Source organism: Cryptomeria japonica, chromosome 10 (genome assembly GCF_030272615.1).
Source record: "Cryptomeria japonica chromosome 10, Sugi_1.0, whole genome shotgun sequence".
Lineage (NCBI taxonomy): Eukaryota > Viridiplantae > Streptophyta > Pinopsida > Cupressales > Cupressaceae > Cryptomeria > Cryptomeria japonica.
In genome coordinates this window covers 309,556,843-309,580,593 of record NC_081414.1, presented here as the reverse complement: position 1 = coordinate 309,580,593, position 23,751 = coordinate 309,556,843, and the positions used below count along the sequence as shown (strand labels likewise).

The window sequence follows — 23,751 nt, the reverse complement described above, 5'->3', positions numbered from 1 at the left end:
ACTCCAGGAGCAATTTTGTAAGAGATCATGCTATTGAACTATATCAGATAAATCATCTATTAATATGGTCACTTAAGTAGTATACTTTTCACCCATGTCTTGTTAACTGAGTGGCAATGTCAAGCTCTTATATAATAACATTGATGCTATGCAATTGATTAAATTCATAGCGACCAGCCACTTCTCTACAATTGAACATACCCAAATCAGTCAATTTTGATAGTATATTTGTAATTTTCTTAAAGTAGCTATGAGGTTTCCATTGATTGATTGGTTACTATTTTAAGTGCATCATTAAAGGAGCAGAAAAATTGGCTATATACAAGTAATTGGCTGACATGATTATCTAGATGCTAGTAGGTTTTTCTAGATATTTGATACTTCCACAAGCTTGCTTACCATTTTGAAGAATGAAGTTAACTTTTATGACAATTTGCCCTCTCATGGAACAGATCATTCTTTAGGGTTTTGAATCCTTATTGAATTCCCTTTGTCTAGTGCTACCAGCTAGATTCTTCATAGGCACCAATGGACAATCTTTCATATGTTGTAGGATAGTATATTAGTATTAGCTATGTGTTAGTACTGTTTGAAGTAAAATATCTGGCCTAAATGATCATGCTATGGGTTAATGTATTACTATCTGACATTTTAGATCATTGGAACTTCCACAAGAATTTTTACAAGGTTGCTTGCACGTTTAGCATAGATCATCATTTAAGGTCTCTTCCTCCAAATGTAACCATTCTAGGTTAGTCTTGGATGCATCCATTGCAATGTAACAAAGTTCTAATGGTGATCTAAGTTGTCTAAAATCTATTTCTCCCTTATGAAATTAAAAAAAAAATACTGTATAGTGATATGAAAGAGTTGAATGTCTAAATGAGGCGTGACAACTATTTTAAATTATTTGTTATTATTAGAATATTAGGATAATATTAATAATATAGTAGCGTAACTGCTACTACACTTGTTAGTTGTAGCCATATGTATGTATCTGTCTTTATTAAGGCTATTGTAACTGCCATCATTATGCCCTGTGTAATTGTCATGTACTATTAAACATTTTTCAATAATATAAGGCAGCCATGCCTCCCTGAGATAGACTTGCCAATTTCTCTAAATCTTATTTCTTCAGCTTTTACCAACATGAATGGCCCTTGTTGACACCATTAAATATTTGTGTGAGCATAAAAAAACAATTGCTTAGTGATGGATAAGGAGTGCTTTCAATTTAACTTGAGCATGCTAAACGATGCTTTGAATCTGGGTATGAATTTTGGTCATCTTTTTCGCTAAGGAAGAAAATTCGTCTTGGTCCTTTGGGAGGTGGGACATATCTAAAGGTGGAAGAATTTCTAGAATCTAATAAGGCGCCGAATGTTGGAATCCATAATTGAGTTTGGCTTGTAACAAGGCTGCTGCATGATAAACCGCTATATGTCTTCCTTGCTTGAGTAGCATGCCTATGCCAAATTTTGGGATGTTGATCTCAAGCTCTAATTGTTGTTACCAATTTGGGGAGATAAGGCATTTTAGTAAGGAGTTTCAATATGATATTTGATTACTTGGGGTGCGATTGTGCCACATTATTTGCCTTAACTTTTCCAAATGATAACATTATAAAACTTGAATTGGTTAAGTGCTGACCTGTTGGTGAGTAAAGTACTAATAGAAGTCAATCTATACACTTTACCATTCTTGTGCAGTGATTCAGTCTTTTGGAAGCCATCAATACAAAAGGACTAGTAGAAGTCAATTTATACACTTTACCATTCTCATGTGTTGAGTTGGTATTTAGGATGCCATTAAATATAATCTTGTAACTATGTTCCTTGGGGATGTGGCCCCTGGATTTTTGAAGGGGTACATATACCAGGGATGTCCTGACATTGTGGGGGCGGTTTAAGGATGCCTCCTAGCTGTTTTGATTTAATACTTTTTGTAGGAAATGTCCCGGGGATGTGGAGATAGGTAGGGGACGACTGGATGTCCTTGGAACGATTGACCATCCCCTATGGTTGTATATGAGTTTTATTAAAAAAAGCCTGCACGTTTCATATAAATGATTTGTTATTGTTGTTTGTGGTCCCCTCATGCCTCTTAACCCTAAAATAACAAAAGGAGGCCTCCATGTCTTATTTTATTTCTTTTCTAAATGCCAAAAATAATTGCAGCCAAGTTGGAGCCCCAAAAAATCGTTTTGAGTAGGGTTTGAAGGTTCAGTTGGAAAAACTAAAATTGGTGAGTAGTGAGGAGTAAGGTAGCAAGAGAAGTGAAAGAAGTAGGTGGATCTTACATTTTTTTTTCAATTCTTTCCAAAGTTTAAAGGAAGAAATGTGTGTTTTTATTTTTATTTATTCATTTTCCACTTGCATATTGTTTCACAAAACAAAACAACATGAGCAACATCAATGAGAGTAGTGGGCATGATGAGATGGAAAAAAAAAATGAAAATCAAAATGTGAGAGTTTTAAGTTCACTTAGGGGTTGATCAAGGTGTGGGATGGGTGAAAGGGGACAATCACAAAGTCCATTTGATTTCCCTTTCAAAGTTTTAAAGCCTTATGCAAAAGGCCCCTTCAATTCAAAAAAATCTCTTCTTCAATTTGTGACAGCCCTTGACAAAGGTTAAACCAACTTTTCTGGGGGACTAGCGTGTGGTTGTGTAACATTTGTAGAACAGATTTTAGAGGGACCTATGCAAGAGTTTATTGTCACCCATTGGGCTATACAGGACAAAGGGTGAAGGTTTTTAAAGAGATAAAGGAGGATGAGAAGGTAGAGGTTCATAGATTGCATATGGAGGTGCAATCAAGGTCTACGAGTGTGCCAATGCCAACACAATCCACACAATCAGCTATGCATATGCTTTCTATGGTTGTTAGTGGTAGTGGTGATGGTCCACGAGAAGAAATAGGAAGATTATTGCTAGTGAGAAGGTGGGGATACTTGCAGGTGTATTGTCCCCTTTTGTGAATTCCTAGGGTTTTGTGTAAATTCTTAAATTGCAGGAGACTTCTTTCTATTTTGATGATTAATGATGACGGTTCTGTAAGGAATATATTGCTAAACAATAATTCTGATATAAAATGGATATTATTGTTATAATATATTGATCAAATATAGAATTTATATTGATCTGAAAGTTTTATATATATGGGTTGCTGTTTCTGATATCTTCCTTTATGTGAATGTGATATGTTGGCTGCCGATCGGTCTGTAAAGATCTTGAAGAATTCTCTGATCGCTTGTCTGATGTGATATCTTTTGTAGTTGCGATACTTGGCCCTGTCTCTGATTTAAGTTGCTAATATTTTGCGTCCTTGGCTTTGCTATGAGTGGTAGAAAGCCATCCCCACTTGGCTGCTATTTGCTCTGTAAGAGCGATACAATTCTGGACTGAATAAAAAAAAATGTTCAATCCATCCCTTTTGAAATGATGGTTGATATCCCTTTAATATGGCATGAAGAGATATGAATGTGAAAGTTGCAACTCTTCATTATATTTAGCAGCTTGCATCATTTGGCTAATGATTATTTAAATCTTGGTGATCGCCCCTTCCCCTCCTAACTAATCGCTACATTAGTTAATCTTTGTTTTCTCAGGCAATGACAAAAGAATAGTAAGTCAATACTAAAGCGATCACAATGATCACTCAACATAACATACTTCTCACTGCTGCATATTTCATTGTAATGAATCACTGCTGTAAAGAATATATAATAGACGTCACTGCTTTTATTGTACCATAATTGCTATCTCTTTATTTCCTCCCATATAATGCTCTCATCTTGGAATCAATGCCATTGTTTATAAACCATTATGTTTTACGAGTGTTATAGTGTTTTTGAAGTTGCTGTTGTTGTCTAATCGTTGCCCATTATAATGTTAACAAAAGTCGCTCTAACTGTGTAATTAGATGTCTCTTTAACCAAACTCATCTTCTTCTTTAATGTCTTCTTTTATTGCTATTTAAGGAGGCGCTATTTCATCATTATCTCCAATATCATTGCTGATGTGTTTATCTGCCTTTTCTTAGTCTGTAACACTGCTTTGCTCTTATTAGACACCGACCCCTTAGCTGGGCAATTGTATGAATCGCATATGCCTTGGTTTCCTAGTTTGCTATTGTTATCGAGTTCCTTAGCTTACTGGCCATCTGCAAACTACCTGCAAGTCCTTCAAATATATATCTTTGTCTTAAGTATATGAATCGGCCAAACTATGAGCAATGAGTCAACCAGCATTAAGACTTTAAATTAGCTCATCACTTGATCAACACATCCTTGCCCTTTTATGATCATTGTCTACCCGTTGCTGCTTTATGAAGACATCTATTGCCTAAAACATTAGTTCCTACAGAAAATTGTGAAGTCTTATTAATAAGACAATTTTCTGAGTATTGATTCCCTTTTCATTCTTCTTTCAGGGCAGGGGCATGACAGCAGGTTTGTTCAATATGTAGGCATGGGATGTGGTAGAGTTTACCATTGCCATATTTCTCTGTGCTCATTACATCCCATGCCATGTAGGTTGTTCTCCTTAAAACAAATGTTCAAAGATTTAGCTTTTGTTGGTCCTTCATTCACCCCCTAGGAGAACATAAATTAGTGTTGATATGGTTAAAGTCATTTCGCCAACTCCTTCCGGTCAACACAAAATAGAATTCGTGAGCAATCCCATTCTCTCTTGCATAAGGAAGTTCCAGTGCTGTTTTAAATGATCACTGCGAGACAACCTCAAGGTTCACTTTGTCAGCTCTTGACTACGGGATAGCTCGATGGTTAATGTGTCTTGCAGCTTGCTAATAGACACAAGGGGACTTACGTTTTGGATAGAATAAGCTTTTGGCTTGCACAAGGTCTCTATGACTCTACAGGTCTTAACTTCATCAGATAAAGCATGATGCTGTTTTTGCAGTTTCAACTTTCAGATTTAAAAAAAAAGGAAAAAAAGGGAGATAAGGCAAGAGAGAAACTAATTATTCTGTCTAAAATAACACATTCAGGTAAATAGACTAAAATCTTATGATAACCAGATTTAACTTTGCTAGTAATTTTTACACAACTACTTAATATCTGATGCAATCTTCAAAGGAAACTAGATTTTCAAATTATTAAACGCAAATGTTGAATCCAGAAATTTGCCCATCTAGTATTTAACAACCAAACTAAGATTATAAACAAGTTCAGACTAACCATGCAGGGGGAATGACAATCAGCCATTCCTTAATGGTATGAACTAAATATTCCTATCAAATATAAACCTGAATATATTACTTGAAAACAAAATACATGACATAAATTTAAATGGTGAAGGAGACCATGCACTCACATGAAATAACAACAGCTTTAAACTCCATTAATTCTATACGTATTTCGACAGAGTTTCTGTAACAATTCAAGAACTTCGTCCAATAAAAAGGGAAAACCAATCCCTTTAAATAGGTTTCCAAAACTGGATGAATGGCCCAGATTTAATCATACAAGTGACCCAGGTTCATCTTGAAAGGCATGGCTGCCCATACCTAGTAAATAGGGAACTTACTTACCAACTACTAACTAACTAATAACTATCAACCATAAAGCTGTCCCCTAAAAAGTGCAATTTACGGAACCCAAAAAGTGAAAAAGCACTTTAGTGGTTGGGGAGAAATAACTAACTTTGGGAATACACTTTTTATGATTCCAAAGTAGATTCTTTCCCCCAAAAGTTATTTTCTCCATCCAAATATTCTGTCTAGATATCCCAGTCTACTGCCTGCTCTGCCTGAACGTACTCCTGAAATTGTTGTTGTCAGGAATAATCATTATGTTATGTTGTCGTCGGTAATTATGGGTTACAGCAGTCAGATAGTCTTCCCGAAGGGCAGTTGGACGCGACGGTTGGTCGCACCCCTTCGGGTATTATATATTGCATACCTTTCCTTCTTAGTAGCATCATCATAGTCGTATCTGGGTGTGATGTTATAAGCACTTGATGTACATGGACTGTTGAATTAATACAGGGACTGGTTCTTAAATATATTCTCATTATGTTCTGTGCATTTACTTTCTGCATTTAATCGTTTACCCATATGTGGCAAACATCTGGCGCCGTTGCCTAGACATACCCAGGAAAGGAAGGAGCGGATGGCGTACAGACATGATCGGCCTACCCGTTGGTGAGATTAACCCAGAGGCCGACGACGCGCAAACGGAGCTCTACGACGGAGAAGACACTGCAACGAGGGAATTCTCAATTCTGCTTCAGGTGGCCATTGAGACCTACGTTCGAAGAGAGGCCACGAAGGCTGATGTCCCAATAAGTGCCGTGTGGACCGCACTAGAAGTTAGCCCCGCAGCGAATCAGTTGATGAACCACCTCCCCCGGTTGCTTGCACAGGCATCACTGGCACAACGAACTCGCCTGGAGGAGATTGCCCATGAGGAGCGACGCCAACAGGTCCTCCAACAGTACGAAGAAAATAGTCGTCGCTGGGAAGCAGAGAGTGATGGCAAGAGGCCAAGGGGAAATTGAACCCTAAACCTCTAGGGGGAATAAAGAACATTCCATATTATAATAATGGTGTCGTACTATTGACACAAATTGTATCCGACAGGATGAATTAATAAAGAAGTGTTCTATTTTTATGTGTTGTTGCAATTTATGAAGATGTACGGGAATTAATGCCCAACTTATTAAATAAGGATAGAAATAAGAAGGCACAAAGTGAGGAGTGGGAGGCCGCACAGAGGGCCTTGATTCTGGAACAAGAAGTAGAACGTAGACGGACGCTGAGGCAACTTGCCGAAGGATGACCTGCCGAAGGGAACTAAGGAGGTGTCACGGAGAGTGCAGGAGCAGAAGCCGAAGGAGATTTCTGCATGTCGCCAGAACATCATAGGGTGAGAAACTACGAAGAATTTTTGGAAGAAACAAGGCTACGAAGAAATCTGGTCGAAGAGACCCGAGATTAGTTCAGGAACTTATCCCCTATGCCACGCACGGAGGACCACCGAAGGGAGCGAGCAAAGAATGAGGGTGAGAACGGGGGAGAGGGCAACCGTACGACCGTAGGTGCGGAGGAGGCACAAGCACACGACAGACATGACCCCCTCTTGGGACCCATCACACCAAGCACGCGGGTACAAAACACCGTACCCCCATTCACTCAAACAGGAAACACCACCGACGCGGGAGGGAGTGGCGCGGGTGCACGACAGACACAACCACCTCTGGGGACACGACCCCCATCAATGGCCAATAGGTAGAAGCTGCCAAAATTCACCGGCGACGGGAAGGAGGATCTTGTAAGGCACTACAAAACCTGCGAAACCATATGGGCGGCCAATGGTGTCACAAACCAAGACGAATGGACGACGCAATTCCCAGTGACATTACGAGGAGTTGCCATCGACTGGTACTCGGATATTGATAAAACTGGAGTGGCCACATGGGACACGCTGCGGAAAGCCTTCGAGAAGGAGTTCTGCCTACTCCGGGATGATAATGGAATAGTGGTAGAGATATACAGTACGAAACAAGGACAAAAGGAATTAGTTCGTGCCTACGGAAGGCACCTAAAGGAGCTAATTGGGAAAATGGAGAGTCAGCCGACCGACGGACTCAAGAAGAGGTGGTTCGTAGAAGGCCTAAAACCTAGTTTGAAGAAGAAAATGAAGATAGTCCCTCCTTCGTCATACGATGATGCATACAATAGGGCTATGGACTTAGAAAGTGAATACAAAACGTCCAAGAAAAAGGGGAAGTTCTCCAAGGAAAATGACTCTTCTTCTGATGAGAGTGGTAACGAGGAGTCGAAAAAGAAAGTGACGGCCCTGCAGAGGGACATGGAGTGTATGATGAGGGAATTTAAAGCAATGAAAGGCTCTACTAGCCAGACCGAAGGAGACGTGTGGTGCACGGACTGCAAGGAGGAAGGACATGCGAAGGGTACATGCCCGAAGAAGGCCTTTTGCGAAATTTGCCAAGTAATGGGACACTCCATCAAGGAGTGCCCATACAATATGAAGACTCGAAATACGCAAGTGCTGTTCACTGAGCAGGCCACAACATCCGCACCAGCGGGTACGACCCAGCAAACCAACACATCGGCATCATCTGGGGGTTACCGAGACAACAGACGCGGCGGTGGAAGGAATAACAACAACAATAACAATACCCAAAGCCGTGTCCAATATGATGCCAAGGGCTGACCAATGATCCAATGTAGGGCCTACAATCAGTGGGGGCACTTCGCCCGGGTTTGCACGAAGGAAGCCACCCCTCAGCACCTCTGTCGATGGTGTGGGCCAGGCGACCATGAGGATGCAAATTGCTTGAAGCCAGGAGTAAACCTTTTGAACATCGAACATACAAAGGCAGAAGTGTTGGCAATCACAAGGGCACAGGCCAAAAAGGCTGCATACCCAGATCCTTGCACGAAGACCGAGAGAGTGCGGGAAGCAAGGGTTGAGATCACAAAGGAAATGGCGGCACAAGGACAAAACAGCCATGAGGCCACAAGCCCGTCACGGACGAGGGGAGAAGAGAGAATCCTACGACAATTATTGCAAATAGAGGTACCCGTGAAGATTCAAGACCTCCTTGAAACCATGCCGCAGTTGAAAATGGCTATATTACCCACATAAGTGAAGACGAGGGAGGTCGTAAGCCCCACGGTCAACCCTATGTTGTTAGTAGTCAACAGCGGACGCCAACCGGCGGTGGTAGAAATGGGCATCCTGGGGACTACCTTGACGGACACCATTGTGGACAGAGGGTCAGGAGTAAATGTGCTCCCAGAAGAGACATGGAAAAAACTGGGAAAGCCTACTTTGTGGCCTCCCATGTTCAACCTACTAGGGGCAGATCAACACGGGATTAAACCCCTTGGTACCCTCATGGGCCAGTAGGTGATGATTGGCACACAGCCATTCGTGCTAGATTTTGTAGTGATTCCACTGAAGCAGAAAGGGTACGACGCCATTCTCGGACGTGGGTGGCTCATTGCAGCAAAGGCGAATAATAACTGGAAGCAGAATACGCTTTCCTTGGAAAATGTGGGGAGGAAGTACGTGATTGATCTTCGTACGCAGATAGTGAGCGAGGAGTTAGCATCCTCCTCCGACTCGGAATCTGAGGGAGACCAATTGGGTGAGGATAGAGATGGACGCCGCATGGAGCCCAGTGACAGAGGGGTGTTAGAATTGGCAGCATGCTTGGGGGATGACGGGGACTCCTTGAATGGCCTCTTCCACTGGCAAATGGGAGATTATGAATTGTTTACACCCTCGTGCAATGTATTGAGTATCGAGGAAGAACTAGATATATTTCCTCTTGAATACGAAGAGTACAAGGAAAGGGAGGCCTTTGTGAATGATACTCCTGCACACTAGTTCCCGAAGGGCGAACCTATTAAATATCAGGAAGCCAATTTGTGAAGGAGACAAATCTTGGGGGGACGAGTGACCCCAAGATCATCCTTGTCGGAGATGACTGGAATCCAGTGCGGAAGGCCGTAGCCTTCAAAATTTTCCTCGAATACAAGGATGTTTTGCATGGACATACAAGGACCCGAAGGGTGTGCCCCCAGAGCTGTGTACACCACATAACATTGGTACTGGGAGCCCAACCAGTAACAAAGCGGCCTTACCGTATGAACAAAAATTATGTTGCACGGGTGAATGACGAAATTGAGCGGATGTTGGGAGCGGGCATAATCTTCAAAGTGCAGACAAGCGAATGTGTGTCTCCCATTGTGATTTCCCTCAAGAAAGAGGCCAATCAGATCCGGATCTGTGTCGACTTCCCGTGTCTGAACGGTGTCACTATTAAAGACCCGTTTCCCATACCCTTCACCGACAACATCCTTGAGGAAGTGGCTAGACATGAAATCTATTCCTTCATGGATGGGTTCTCTGGGTACAACCAGATATCCATCGCTGAGGAGGATAAGTTGAAAACGACCTTTGTGGTGGAGGACAGTGTGTATGCATACAACCGAATGCCCTTCGGCCTATGTAATGCATCGACGACCTTTCAGCGCATCATCTTGCACATCTTCGACAAGATGTCCGTAGGCAACTTCAAAGCTTTCCTGGACGATTGGTCTATTTACAACGGACATGACATCCACCTAAAGGCCCTCGAGGAGTGCCTGGAGAGATGTCGAGGGCACGGTTGGCCCATAATCTGAAGAAATGTAGATTGTACCACAGGGAAGATTGCTTGGACACATTGTGTGCAAAGAAGGATTGAAAACGGACCCTGACAAGATTCGGGTCATAGTAGAAATGGAAGCTCCTACAGACGTCACTGGGGTAAAGTCTTTCCTTGGTCATGTAGGGTATTACAGGAGGTTCATCAAGAACTTCGCTGAGGTGTCCCACCCATTGGATAGTTTGACACGGAAAGGGGAGCCATACATCTGGACAAAGCCACAGAGCGACGCATTTGAAGAGCTGAAAATGAGATTGATGGGAGCACCCATACTGGCATACCCGAACTGGGTTAAGGAATTCCACGTTCACGTGGATGCTTCAAATTATGCCATTGGGGCTACACTAGCCCAGGTAGGAGGACACGGGTTGGACCATCCGATTTATTTTGCGAGCAGGTTGCTCTCCAAGGCTAAGAAGAACTACAGTACCACGGAACGCGAAGCCCTCGGCATGGTCTATGCCGTACAGAAATTCCGACATTACCTACTCGCTACACCATTCACATTTTACGTAGACCACCAGGGACTAATGTACTTGGTAAACAAGCCTATTATCCAAGGGGAGGATAAGCCGTTGGCTATTGCTACTACAGGAGTTCACGTTTACAATTGTGGTAAGACTAGGGCGAAGCCATGTCATAGCCGATCAGCTGTCTCGGATCAAGTCGGGGGAACCTCCGGAGGGAGCAAATGATGATTTCTTGGATGCGCACTTGTTCCAAATAGCCGTACTCCCTTCGTGGTACAAGAAGATTGGAGAGTACCTGTCTACGTCCCGATTCCTGCAGGACATGCCCCTAGGGGAACAGAGGAAGCTAGTATTAAGGAGCAGGACCTTTTCACTGATCAATGGCTTACTCTACAAAATGGGACCAGATCAGATACTAAGGCATTGTGTCATGGAGGAGGAAGTCCGTAGTGTATTGAGGGAGGCACACGAAGGACTTGTAGGCGGACATATGGGCCCGGACACTACGGCCCGCAAGGTGTTGCTAGCAGGGCTGTGGTGGCCAACTGTACACAACGACGCCAGGGAGTGGGTCGTGGGGTGCGACACTTGCCAACGGGTGGGCAAACCTTTGAAGCGGGACTTCATGCCCCTCAACCCTTCGAACGTGCAAGAACTCTTCGAATGATGGGGACTCGACTGTGTAGGGCCTCTTAAGGCTAGCCGTACATGACGGTGTTGTTACATTGTGGTCACGACAGAATACTTGACTAAGTGGGTGGAGGCGAGGGCCCTCCCGGATAACTCTGCAGTAAGTACGACTAAATTTATCTATGAACAAATTATTACGAGATATGGCATACCTATTCAGTTGACAAGTTATCAAGGGGGGCACTTTGTGAATCATGTCATACAGCTGTTGACCACCAAGTTTAAGATTTTCCACTCATTATCGAGCCTGTACTACCCACGCGTGAATGGGCAAGCTGAGGCCACTAATAAAATATTGGTGTCGGTAATCTACAAGTCCTGCGGGGTAGAAAAGGAAGACTGGGAGGAGAAGTTACCCTCCGTATTATGGGCCTACAAAACGACTTACAAGGTGACCACCGGTCAAACTCCATTTCAACTGATGTATGGTCAGGAAGCAGTGGTGCCTGTCGAATTCATGGTGCCGAGTCTGTGAATAGCAATTGAAAATAGATTCGGAGACATGGAAAGCCTACGGGAGAGGCTTACAACTTGAACAAGTTGGACGAGCGTCGAATGGTGGCGCAGTGGGCCACAGAGGCCGCACAAGCTAGAAGAAAAGTATGGCATGACAAACATTAAAAATGGGTAAGATTCACCTTGGGACAGCTGGTTTTGAAATACAACGGGAAAAACGAGATCAAACCAGGGAAGTTTAAGGTGAGATGGCTAGGACCCTTCTGAATTCGCAAAGTCGGGGCCAACAGGGCCATCTGGCTGACAACGTTGGACGGAAAACAGGTGCCCGAGGTTGTGAACGGCTCCAAATTGAAACCGTACCATGAGCGACAGCTGCACCATCAAGTCCTCAGGGAAAAAAATAATTGAAAAATAAATAAATAGAAAATTGATGAAACAAAAAAAATATAATATGGAAAAAAATATAAAAAATTAAAAAAAGAAAAAAAAGCCACTGTGGAACCACCGTACGGTGGGACCACCCATCGTGGAACCACCGAATGGTAGGAACCCCGTGCGGTGGAACCACCGCACAAACCACCGCCTCAACAGACCACGACGGCATAAATAAGACGCAGCCCGCACAAACACGCACACGCAGCCGCACATAGTCGCACAAAGCCGCCACGCACACACACAACCCGTGCTAAGCCACGCACACACAGCCGTAGGCCTTCTACCTGAAGAGAAAGGCGACGGTCCTGTGGAAGAAGGGATTCTTGGCATATTCGTCGTGGCAGAAAGGGGCCGTTGCAACCACATGGGTACGCAACCATTGCCGCAGGGAAGGGGAAGTGGTGTAATGGTTCCATGGTTAGCCATATCTCAGCTAGCACATTAAAGAGAGGCAAACTACAGGGAATGCATTCAGCCGACAAAGGCCATTGGCGAGCAAAGTTGCAGACAAACATGGACAAGACCGTGAGGGTTTTACCATCTGGAGTTCGAGTTGCAGGAGGCACCGATACAAGCACCAGCTCTAGCAAACAGAAACATAGGCCAAAGATAGCCACAACCACAGCCACGAGAAAGGTCACCGCTGACACTATTGTGTTCGAGGGTGTGAATGGAGCCGAGTGCCGCAAGTGGTGGCAAGAGAATGCTGTTGATCACGAAGTGAAAAAGAATTTACAGCGAGTAGGAGTTCATTGGGCTATCCAGATGCCTGTTTTCCCCATAAATAAATTTGAGGTACCACTGCGAATGATGGTCGACGTGTTTGATGCCACCTCTAGAACTAGTACGTTCGACTACGACAACCATAGGCTAAGGGTTTCCTTCACAGCAGCCGACTTTGCAAGGGTATTTGGCATACCAGGCTGCAATGGGAAGAAAGTGGAGTTAAAAGCTAAGAAAATGAATAAGGACACGAAGGAGCACCGGGTGAAGATGGTTTCCCACAACCTTACATCGGCTGAACTTGCCTCTGTGACCAACGCCACAAAAAATAGGGGAATGAAAAAGTCATTTGTAGCCGAAGGGTCGTGGCGCTGTATCATGGATGTCGTGAAGAGACGACTTATTGGGTCCAGCCGTGCATCAGATATCGCCCTACCTGAGATTATTTTGATGAATGGACTTATGAATGGGGTGCAGTACGATTGGGCTACAGTACTTGCTGACAAGATGTATGAGTTCATGATTCTACACCACCGCACCTTCTACATGCCGCACTATGCCATTGGGTTGTTCTTGGAGGCCATGTGTTCCCAGTTGCCGGAGGACGAAGTAGACATCAAATTGGTAGGTAGTCTGGCACCAGGGGAGCCACCCATCCTCTATTTGCGACATATGGATGTAGGGTTGACACCTACGACAGGACAAAAGAGGTGAAGGCAGGATGTTTTTGAGTCTGACGACTTCGACAACGGGCGGGAAGAAACCTCAGAAGCCTCGAGTGATTCAGACGGAGATAGTGGGGCAAGCTTAGTCGAGGCCGTACCAGCATCCACACCCCCACCCCAAGTCTTGTTCGCCACACCCATGCTGACCGCCTTAGCACATTTGAGTCTGTCTACGGGGGGCATTGCATCCATCCCGGCCTTCGGGGAGCAGAGGCCGCCGATAGTAATGGGGCTGCCATCAGGGACCAAGGAAGGGAGGACAAAGATAATTCCATCAGAAGAAGTGGGTGAATCCGTACCCACAGGGAAAGTGCAGGGGCATGATCAGACAGCGACAACAACAACACTAGGCAGGGGGATACTACACCCCTTCGAGGAGGACAGTTGGTTGAGTAGGGAGTTCGAGATGACACCCATGTTGCCTAGGCCGGTTACTACCATTTCTCCCTCACTGGCTACCCCCATGCGCGGTGACCCTCGGGAGGACTTAGATGGAGAGGTTGTGGACTTAGATAGCAAAGGTTCTCCTAGGGATGTGACACACTTGGCGGAGGTACAGGGCAGGGAGTTGGCACAGGAGCAGATGGCGGAGGTCCACGTGGACAACGAGCGAGGCAGGGTAGAGAGCCACACGGAGAGCAAGCAGCCAGGCCGGGTAGACGTGGAGGCGTACCTCCAAGATATGGTGGGCCGAGGGTAGACTTACTTTCAGGAACTGGTATAGACTTATCTGCAGGAGGAGGTCCGCCGAGGGCGGGAGGTTATCGCCTCCCTTCAATTAGAGGGCCTCGGCAACACCGTTCAAGAGTTGGAGCGGCTGCTCAGGTTTATGCGGGAGGGTTGTCCGCAGGCATTTGCTGCCTGTTTTGAGAGAGGCAGATGGCCAGAAACAGAGACGACAGAGATGTTGGCCGCATGGGCAGTGAGCACACCAATAGTGGAGAGTAGAGTGGAGTGTCTCGGGAGGCAGATTGAGCAGACCTTCAAGGAAGTGTATCACACTCTTCGCTGAAGGGAATTTGTATTTGCAGGACATCTGATTGCAAGGGTGGCCGAAGAGAGAGTTCAGGAGGAGTTGGCCACCCAGGTTGACGTCGTGCAGAGAGACTTGGATCGCCGGGAGGCGGCGTGGGAAGCCAAGAGGGCCCAGTTCGCTGCCGAGAAGGCATGGTTAGCTGCAGATTTGGAGGACGCAAGGGTAGAGCAGGTGACCTTGAGCACTAGTTTGGTACAGGCGCGAGAGACGGTGGATGCCAAGGAGAGAAAGCTCCTGGAGGCTGCTCGGATGGTTAAGTCTGCAATTGAACACAAAAAGGTTGCTGAGCAAGACCTGCAGGTGTGAACACAACAGGTGTACGATCTACGCGCACGATTGACACCATCATCATCATCAACCCTACCACCTGTTGCTCCAGGGACGCCCCCTCCGCCCCCTTCTTCTTCTATACCTTGATTCTGTTTAATGTATGAACATCATCTCTATTTTGTATTAAGTCGTCGGGAGACGACTTCTTTTCTTGGGGGGGATGATGTTGTCGGGAATAATCATTATGTTATGTTGTCGTTGGTAATTATGGGTTACGACAGTCAATTAGTCTTCCCGAAGGGTAGTTGGACGCGACGGTTAGTCGCACCCTTTCGGGTATTATATATTGCATACCTTTCCTTCTTAGTAGCATCATCATAGTCGTCTCTGGGTGTGATGTTATAAGCACTTGATGCAAATGGACTGTTGAATTAATATAGGGACTGGTTCTTAAATATATTCTCATTATGTTCTGTGCATTTACTTTCTGCATTAAATCGTTTACCTGTATGTGGCAAACAATTGTATGCACACACTACACAATTGCTTAAGGGGAGGAGTAGGAGGATTAAGCATTCTGAAGATGACACCCTCACTTTGACTACCCAGTCCTCTTAGTTGCTCGAACCAACCTATTTGATAGGTTTCAAAATGTAGTATGTCTGCGTGCAACTTGCTAGCTTGTTGGTGAATTCAATGTCACCTGTGGAGTATGTGGTCTTATCACTTTTCAACGGGCCATTCCAATGCAATTTCATTTCGTCACACTCCATGTTATCTTTCTAGTCGCTGAGTAATGCCTTGAGGGCATCCTCACATAAAGTCCTGATATTAGTCGAGGTTTCCCTGTACTCGTGCCATCCTTTGTTGATGGTATCTGCCATGTCATTCTTCATGTTAAAAATCCAGTACCATTTCTTAAAAGTGCCAATGTCATGGGGATCAAGGATTTTCTGTAGCATGGGAATTCGGGTATGAGTCTAGAACAAAGCTCTCATGATGAGTAGAGCCTTTGCAATAGCCTTCTAGAATTCGTTGTAATCTTTCTTGACATCCAACAACTTTTGGCGGGTCCGTTCTAGATCCATTATCATGTTGGCCACATCCTCGATCACTTGGTTTCCCCTTGCCTTGATTCCTTCGATCCATTGTTTGATTGCCTTGGCCGTGTTGCACACTCCCTCAAACTCAGCAGTGGTTTTCTGTGCCAGTGCCAATGGAGGAACATGGGTCTTGGTGGCATGCTGTAATGACTTCAGTAGATGATCTATGTAGCCCTTAACTTGCTCAGCACGTGCTCTATATATATTACGTTCAACAGTAATTTCATCTAGCTGTCTAAGTATATTTTGCACAGAGTCCTTGAACTCTTCCTTTTCCTGCTCTTTGGTTGCTTTACCCAACAAGATAGATGTAATGCTGCTATTAACCAAAGCGACCTCTTCTGTTGGTTTGCCTTCAAGTGGAGCAGCAATATGAATTGTCCTATTTCTCTGTTCATCTTTAGTATTCCTCGAATAGGTTCTTGACTTCTTCTTTCCTTTGGCCTGAGGTTCTCCTATTCGAGAGAATATGTCTTCCAGATTGATTGGCGGCTTGACAGTTGCCTTCCGCTGGGCTTGGGCTAGTAACCACTCATGAAGAATAGTCTATCCTGAGGTGACTACTAACTCCCTGCCTTGTTTTCTAGATGCCTCAGCGGATTCACTACATACCCGTGGCTAATCGGATGTGGAAGAAGGCAGATTAGGTGTTGTATCTTAACCTTTGCTTATAGTTGAATTTTCGCCCACCTCACTGAGCAACTGCTGAGTAGTTTCCAATGCTTGTCGCTCTTCAGTCTCGTGGGGCTCCTCATTTTTATCATCTTCTTTCTCTCCTTCAATTGTAGTATTATCTCCTGCATCACCTTCTTCTTGTTTTTCCTCATGCCCGTCTTCTTGTTGTTCCTCACACTTGCTTTCTTGCGTGTGCTCTTGCTTGTTTGCTTCCTCATTCGGCACAAATTCTCCCTCCTTGACTTGATTTTTAGGCCTATCCAAATTAATGATTTGCGTATCTGCTCCTTGCTCATTACTCTGTTGTGGATCATTTGTCTCTTGCAAGTTGCAGATCATTTGTCTCTTGGGAAACTGGATCATTCTGTGGAGGAGGGGTAGGTAGATGATCAATTTCGACTACCTTATTGTTTGAGTTAGGGTCCTTCGATGATGTGGCGACCACTGGCCTTCTTATTGGTATCTTTTCTCGCACGTAAGCTTTGGGTGATTGGTTGGGATTTCTCTTTATCCTCTTGGATACTCGCGTTCCCTTGCTAGCCTTTGCCTTTTTTCTTTTCTTTTCGGGCATTGGACGCTTCTTCGTCTTTTGAAGACTGGGACTCAAAGCCTCCCATTAGATTATATGTAAACTGGATCCCTTCATGGGTTAGTCTCAATCTGCTGGAATAACCAGGCATCCATGTACTTCTTGGGACCTTCCATTATAGCTTCTAAATTTGTGATTGGGTCCTAGGTCCAGTTGATAGATGGTGGGAGGTCCTTGACTGCCTCATAGTTCTAGGTTTGCAAGCAATCCCCATAATCAGCTATCTAGTCCGGGACTTGGTAGTACTCAAAAGTTCTGATTTGTTGAACAGTTAGCCTTGAGTATTCCCGCTGACAGACTTCCAAGTCGTCTAGGTAGTTAGTCCAATAGTCTTCTATGGTCGTCTTGTACTCGAAGTGTTTGCCATATGCCTTATTCCCTAATCTCGTGTTGTCAAAGTACTTCCTAGGGCAGTGTTCTTGTAGGCAGTATGATGCCAATTCTTCAAAGGATTGCTCGGCCTGATTGAAGGTCTTGAAGTATACGTCGTTGTCCCCTATGGCCATTGGGAACGCGACTCCTACTATCCTCTTTTCCCTGAGTATGTGCCTGACTAGATGCGCTTGTCTGGCAACCTCTAAGAGGATCATTCTATCTGACGGATAGCATGGAAGTTTGAAAGGGGCTCCCTCAAAGCTTGAGATCCTGAGATAGGAGAAACGAGGGAATTGAATGAACCATGCCCCGTACTTCCATATCAATGCATTGGCTTGCTTTGACAACCGTATATGCAACCCTCCTTACATCATTTTGACCATGCGCATTGGGAATGCATCATTTATTCTCTCATACTGGCCTACTGCATAGGCGATGTTGTTCTTTTCCCTCTGTGATATGTTATAATAATGCAACTGAGGGTAACAATCGTACACCTTCACCCGATTTGGCCCATTCCCAATCTCGCCCGTGCGGATCAATCTTGGCAGCCTTTGATGTCTGGTGAAAATGTAGCCTAGGTAGGAGGACATGGTGAAATACTTCTTCTCCGCGAGTTGGACCAGCTGTGTATGGATGTTATCACTTATAATCTATGCCCAATCAAATTTAACATTCCCGTTGAAGACCTGTTCTATGTAGTAAAACATCCACTCCTCAAACAGGTTGGAGTGGGGGAGCCCCATGACTCAGCTAAGCAGTGTGATCATGTCCCTGTATTCTTCAATAAAGTCACTTCTATAGGTCTTCGTGGTGATCCTAGTGCTCAGGGGTCTCCTCACTTTAAACCATTCCTCATTTACCATCCCCCTGCACCTATTGGGGTTCATATCATAAGCTAGCTGGGCTTCATCCATAGTTACTGCGACATCACTCTCAGGAAATGGGATATCAAATGCTTCCCCAATGACCTCTGGAGAGATCGACCATCACCATTCTGTTTGCAACTACCACCCTTCTCTTCGGCTGATAATGCTTTGCGGCCTCAACCACAAGCTCATAGTTTTGGATTGCCGGTGGGAAATCTGCAGCTTGTGCTATGCCACTCTACACCATTCGTTTCGGTCTCCCATATGCGTTTGGAGCATATACCCCGTCCTTGAAGTTTTGAAGGTCCACATGCCCGACATTTGTGTCTCCAACATTTTCCCAATTGCTCAGGACTGTTGACTCCTTTACCACCACTTGATATTGGTATTTCATCTTATCTAGCTTGCGAGGAATGTCTGTTTTGGATGCCTGCGATGTCCCTAGTGCGTCAGGTGCTTTGGAAGATTATGCCGCCTAACGAGGCATCTACCCTGCACACCCGGACATGAATTACTACGAGGCAGGTTTAAGGGTGAAAAATGCGGGTTAGCAGTGCCGGAAGACAACGTTAGCATTGAAGTCAATCAAAATAGCATGATAACCAAAACTTGAAAATATTGCAACGTTATGATGTTTGAACAATTTGAATTCTAAGGTGCGGCTGGGAATGGGAATTGTGCGTGTTTGAATTTTGGGGGATCTGAAACTTGAAAATTTGGTTGGTTGTTGATTTTGAGCGAGCTTTTAAAATAGTGCTGCTTCCTATGTAGCTGGTGAAAATTGCAAACGTCTTAGTTTAAATGCATTTGTTTCCAAACTTGTTTGCATCGTTGGATATTGGAGGGAGATTCAAATGCTTTGATATTTCGGTGAGCATTTGGAAAAGACGGTTTTAGTGTTTTCAGTTTGAGCTTAGAATCTTCAAAATTTGCCCAAGTTTGAAATTTTCCGCTGGAGGCCGAATTTGGTAAATGATAGCTTCTTGGTGTTAAAGTTTTAAAGTTTACTTTGCTTTTATTTTGCATTCAAACCCTAGTTCACAACATTCTTATTATTTAAATGGAAATTTTAAAACCAGTTTAAGGGCAATTCGAACCTACCTAGCAGGCACTGAAAGCTTGTTAGCTGCAAATGTTGAACCTGGCATTTTGAGAGCAAAACTAAAAGTTTTGACTCCTTCCTTGCAACACTTCGTCCTTTTGAGGTGATTTGCGAACTTGGGTTGGGCGCTCTCACTCTTGAATCTTGCAAGTCACCCAAAACTGCCAAGCCCTAAGGAAGAATTTCAGCGAATTTCAATCAGGCTGCGTGGCCTTTGCTGGAGCAATTTAACTTGCAACAAGACCTAAAAACATTGATTTTGCATCAAACTCGCATCTTTACGAAGAAATGTGAACTTTGAATGCCAAGTTTTGCCCTTTGCAATTTTAAATGAAATGTCGAACTTTGGTTCTAACCTTAAAATCACTTGTTTGCCTTCTCTTTGCTGAGCTCGGGATTTCTTAATGGGATGTGCAACTTTGGCTTTGATTTTAAAATGCCCTTTTGCCAAACACCAAAACTTGGCGACTTTAGAAGATTTGGGTGAAATTTTGGTTTTGCCTCATAAATGCCTCTTGACACGAAATTTGGCCTTTTACTGAGAATGGGTGACTTTATTTAAAGCACCCCCTTTGCTTTGATGAGAAACTCGGGCTTTTTAGGTGTTTTATGCGATTTTGGTTTTGATTCGGGCAATCTTCTTCTTGCAAAATGATGAAATAGGCCGAGTTTGGTAAATGATTTTAAACGCCCAATGTCTTTTGAATCAAAGTCGGGGTTTTGATCAAAGGGTGTGATTTTATTCAAGGATTTGGACGAAAAGGAGTGACTTTGGCTTTTAATTTAGAACGCCCCTTTTGCAAAACACCAAAACTCGGTGACTTTAGAAGTTTTGGGTGAAATTTTGGTTTTACCTCATAAACGCCTCTTGACACGAAATTTGGCTTTTTAACACAAAATGTGCGATTTCAGGTCTATGTTTTAAAATGCCCTTTCTACTTTTTGAATGAAACTCGGGCATTTCGATGGAAAGGAGAGGACTTTATTTCGCCCTTAAGCCTTGAAATGTTCGAATTTCATTTTAAAGTTAGACGCATCTTTTAGTTGCAACCTCGGGATTAATTCGCCTAACTTACCACTTGGATCAAACTCGGCTTTTTCAATCAAAAGGAGCAAACTTTATTTGCCTTTTGATTTGCAATTTTAAACAAATATGCTAATCCTTACCTATAAACCTCCTTTTTTTTTCTTTATCACTAAACTCGGCCATTTAGTTAAAAATGTGTGAACTTTACTCCTTGGTTTTAAATGCCTATTATGAAATTCGGCTATTACCCTTGAGGTGAGCAAACTTTTTCTTAAATCGCCCCCTTGAATGAAATTCGGGCTTTTGTCTTGAAATGAGTGAACTTCCTCTTTAAGTTTTAATTTGCAAAGTTTGAACATGGGGTGAGTTTTGCCATTTTGTCGGCAATTTCGGGCTACTAGGCGAGTTTGCAATTCCTTATTCAAAAGCATGATTTTAACCTGGCAATTTTATCTCCTTTGTCATCTCCCCTAGGTGAAATTTTGGTTTTCAACACTCTGATGCATCTCCCTTCATCATTTTATTCTTTAAAAGGAAAATTTTTCTTTGAGGGACTGGAATGCATTTATTTCAAATTTCCCTCCTGAAATCTCCAACTCTTCCTGGAATCAAAACCCTCAACATTGCGAAATTGAGAACATAAGTATTTCATTAATCTCCAAGGCATACTTGGATCAGCTCATTCTATATTGCGCTTAACTTTGCATACTCACAAAAACTCCTATTTAGGACCTCAAAGAGGCAGGCAAGAAGAGGGACCCTATCGACGACGGGGAGCGTGTGCAAGGCACAACAATTAGCACTACCCTCCTTGACAAAGAATATTCCAGGGTGAGTTTGGTGATGCACGACATGAGATAGTTGCATAACAACGACTGCTCTATTGTCATGGGTGGGTGGACCGATATTAGACATCGACCACTTATCAACATCATAGTCACATGTTCAACTAATTCTTATTTTCTTAGAGCTATTGATTGTTTTAGGAAGTGCAAGGATGCAAAATTCCAATTTCATATCTTGAGAGATACCATAGAGGAGGTTGGGGTCTCCAATGTTGTATAGGTGGTCGCTCATTTGGCATGTGTGTGCAAATTAGTTGGCATAATGGTGGAAGGTGCTTACAAGCACATCTTTTAGACCCCATGTTGTGTTCATGCATTGGATAATAGAGTGAGAGACATAAGGAAGATAGATTGGGTGTAGCAGCTGGTGGCAAAAGTTACAGATATTGAGATGTTTATTTGCAACCACCACACCTCACTTGCTCTTTTTAAGACTTTTTCAAAGATGAAATTCCTCAAACTTATGGATACAAGGTATGCTAGTTATTATATTTTGTTAGAAAGGATGCTTGAGGTGGAGGAGGCTTTACAATTGATGATGGTTAATTCAAAGTGGAGTAGATGGTCTACTACAAACATTGCGGATGAAAATGTATTAAAATAAAATTCATAATGATGATTGGTGGTCCACTATGAGGTAAGAGATTGTTGTTTTTTAATAACTTGCAGATTTTGTTAATAAAAGTATAATTTAATTGCTGATTTTATTATTAAATTTTTTATTCTAATTTTCTAACTTGTTTTTCAAAATTTTATTTGTGGATACATTTCTTCGTTCATCGCACCTATTGTAGATGTCATTAGATATGTTGATAAATACTCTCCTAGTCTTGGAGAGATTTATGAGACATTTAGCAGCATACTTGGAAAAATGAAGCAAGTAATTTGTAAGAGCTAACCTGATTTGGGATTAGAAGAGCAAAATATTAAGTCCATTGTGATGTGGTGATGGAATATTATAAACACCCTGCTTTATATGGTAGCCTTTGCTCCAAATTGCAAATAGTATGCACCAAAGGTTGGTAGGTTGCCTCCTTGTGATGACAAAGAGTTGAAAGAAGGGTTAGAAGGCCCTTTGAAAGATGTATTCAGTTGTGGAGTCGAGTTCACTTTGTGCACAATCGCTTGCCTTCACTAATTTTCATGGTACAACATTCAGCAAATGAGAAATGAAGATTGATAGAACTATATTAGCTCAAATTGATCCTATTGGATGGTGGACAGGGCACAACATGGATACGTTAGAGTTGAGGACACTTGCTATTCACCTTCTCTTAGGTTGCTAGTTCCTTTGCTGTAGAAAGGAATTGGTCAACATACAACTTCATTTACTTTATCAAGAGGAATAGATTGACCTCTAGAGGAGATATAAGTTGGTGGTTGTGCATAGTGCTTTGCAACTCTAGGATCATCAAACTTTAGAGCATTGAGAGATGCTAATTTTATGGTCAGTTGTTGATCTAGAATACATTGCGTAGATTGACGAGGAGGCACAAGAGGGATAAGTTGGAGTTCCATTAGATGAGGCGGTGTCTCATAGTTGTATTGATTTAGAGTTAGACTTTGATTTTGATTTAGTGTTGGCAAAATCCAATTACAAGAAGCCTCATACTTTCTATCACTATTTTTTGTGACTTTGTTATTTTTGACATTTGTAATTCAAACTTGCAGCCTTTGGGTACTTTGTTGTATTCCTATTTTTTGATTTTATATCATATGCATATCAACAATGAATAGTGGAAGCAATTAAATTTTAAGCTTTGACATTTGATATTTTAATTTATATTAAATTTGTTCGACTCTCATGTGAACTCTATTGTTGTTTATTAAGGATTCTATAATGTATGTGTCAATATGATGAATGCCTTGTCATTGTTATCAACATAATCATATGAATGTTTCAAATTTGAAATTTTCCTATATTTGAAATTATTTTTCCTTATTTTTATATAGCTGCCCAATTTGTCGCCCCCTACCATCGCTAAAAATGGCCTTAAAAAAATCTGGCCTGGAAATGTGGTGGACCATAGTCTTGTAATCATATTGATAATAGGTTTCAAGTATCAAACTACAACAGTGAAGTGGAGTGACATCATAGTCACTTTTAAAGTAGAACGACTAAATGAAATATTTTGACAATACACTTGCGAT

General features: G+C 42.9%; 1 protein-coding gene across 1 annotated transcript in view; it reads left to right on the top strand.

The window, feature by feature from the left end:
- The window catches only part of LOC131078956 (uncharacterized), a 129,540-nt gene that overhangs the window by 4,925 nt on the left and 100,864 nt on the right, over nucleotides 1-23,751 (top strand). The window lies entirely within an intron of this gene.